Below are 2,391 nucleotides of genomic sequence, written 5' to 3'. Positions count from 1 at the left end.
TTGAAAATTAATCCAAACAGATAAAGTCTTGATTTTAAATGTGATTTGTTCTCAAATTATTGTATTTGGAGGAATATTTTTTTGATTTTTTATCAAATTGAGAAACTCGGGATTAGTTTTTCACTTAATTCGTGTCGGATTGCGATTCAATTTGGTCCATTAATTAAATTTGACTTCAATTGAAATCAAATTGGCACCATTATGATACAATTAGCCAATCGATATTTGGCTAGAATTTAAATAAATGGCCAAAGCTGTAATTCAATATCCCAATTTTAATTCCCAAAACACACTTAGACCGCCCAGGCCCAATCCAAACTACACCTAACCCGACCCAATACTACTTCTTAATCTCCCTCAAATAACAACCCTCAACAAGAGCAAGAACAGATCCCCAAATCGCTCAACATAGCAACACGACCAACTCCAAATACCCGATCCCATCGGCTCCAACGACACCAGCAAAAACCCGATTCCATCAGCCCCAACCTATCTGTTTTTCTTCAACCGCGTCTGACGCATCCGTAGGACGAGAAAAGGATTCGAAAATCTTCTAGAAGATCGATGAGGTGTCCTTCCCAACATCCATATTCCGCAAATTTTGGGATGAAGGTACATATTTGGATAATTTTGATTGGCCTGAGGGAGATTATTCCATTTCCCTATTTTCTATTGGCCCTCTTTCAAAATCCGTCGGAGGAAAATCCAAAATTGGGGGATTTGAGGACGAATACGGAAGTTGTAGAGGGAATTTTTTTTGAATTTCAAATTCATAAAATCCTATTTTTGGAATCCCTAAAAATCCCTCATTTGGTCTTCTATATAAGGACCCATTTCTTCACTGTTTTGGGGAGAGAAAAATATAGGGGGGAGATTCTAGAGTTGGAAATTCTTTAAAAAACTTCTAGGGTTAGGAATTTCAGTGCAAAAAGATTTTTTGAGAGCTAGCTAGGTCAGAGAAGAGAGAGTGGGAAAATTTTCTTTTTGTGAAAGCAAAGGAAAAGCAGAGAAAAGAGGGGTTGAGAGAAGAGGGAACTGTTCCTTAGCAAAAAACTCTAGAGAAAGCGGTGTGCCAATCGAGATTTTAATAAAAGACATCGACTTTCCGGTGGTAGTTGAAATTCCATCGAAACATCGAGTCCCGTTTTGTTGCTCCGAAATAGGTAATGCTCAGTCCCCTTTAGTTTTCAGTTATTTCTACTTCATCTCGTCATTCTGTAGACAATAGTGTTGTTCGCGATAATCTTGTATGCTGGAGTAGCTGTAGAGGCCTTGTCGATCGTAGGATTTGATTGATCGTTATGATGTTTGCTGAACCATTGGTTATCCCACGTTGTGATTTCTTTGAGCATATATTCCGCGGTGATATGTTCATTGCATTATCCTGAGTTAAAGACCCCTGTTGTAAGATGTTAAAATGTGTAGTTTTTCTTTAAATCTGGTCAGAACTTTGGGTCGATTTGGCTTTAATTTCATGTTTTCTTTTGTTGGGCTTGCTCTCGAAACTGTTGTAACATTAGAGTTCATTCATCCCGAGCATGTTATCTTCATATTTTGGAGTATTACGATTTGACTAGCTGCTGTAGTGTTCGAATGTTTTCAGTCTATTTGTGTCATTTAAGTGTAGTTTAGTTTCGTTTTCTTCATCACTTGCTCCGTAAACCTGTAATCACTATGTTGTTTGCTGGGTTGTTTTCTGTAGAAGCCTTAAAGGCCATAGGTTTCTCTTTAGTAAATAAGAATGTTAAGTTACGTTGTTACGTTAGGTTGTTTCCTGTTTGAATCTTTTGATATGTGGTTTTTGTCATTCTTGTCTCGATTTTATAGTCTGTCATGTAATCTTGACATTATCAAGTAAATTTCGATATGGAAAGATTACATGATCAAGTAATTTTCGATATGGATCCTCATCTTATGCACTATTTGTGTCTTGAATCTCTGGTTTCATGGTCAAAATTCATTTCTTGATTGTCGTTTAACAGTTCAGCCTGATGTTTTGTCTCGTTCGAAGTTGATATATGACGTTTTCTTGTCTGTCGTTATTGTTGGGATGTTGTCGAAAATCGATGAGCTTGCTGGTGTGCTGAAACCATTCGGGGATGATGGAATGTCGTCTAGAGAAACAGCAATCTGGTTGACAAAAAGTCTCATGACTGCACAAAAGTTGTCCAAGGGGTCGTGATGTTGCACAAAACCTATCTTTTGACCTATGAACGAGCCTCTGTCTTAGGTAAATCATCAAGTGTTGTTGGACTAAACTATTCCTCGAGGCTTAACGTGGTTGAGCATCCCTTAGTTTTGATTCTATTGTTGTAGGACAGTTGATGGAGCTGTGAAGATTATATATAATGTACTTTTAAAGTTGATTTCTACTCTATGATGATACTTACC

At 37.4% G+C, this 2,391-nt stretch overlaps 1 long non-coding RNA gene across 1 annotated transcript; it reads left to right on the top strand.

Moving 5' to 3' along the window:
• The first annotated feature begins 336 nt into the window (after positions 1-336).
• Positions 337-2,391, top strand: LOC124887691. Its single transcript, XR_007045547.1, has 2 exons — positions 337-1,163; positions 1,983-2,391. It is a non-coding gene; the product is annotated as an uncharacterized LOC124887691 (long non-coding RNA).

This window comes from Capsicum annuum, chromosome 10 (genome assembly GCF_002878395.1).
Source record: "Capsicum annuum cultivar UCD-10X-F1 chromosome 10, UCD10Xv1.1, whole genome shotgun sequence".
In the NCBI taxonomy this organism is placed as follows: domain Eukaryota; kingdom Viridiplantae; phylum Streptophyta; class Magnoliopsida; order Solanales; family Solanaceae; genus Capsicum; species Capsicum annuum.
This window is presented reverse-complemented; position numbering and strand designations above follow the sequence as displayed.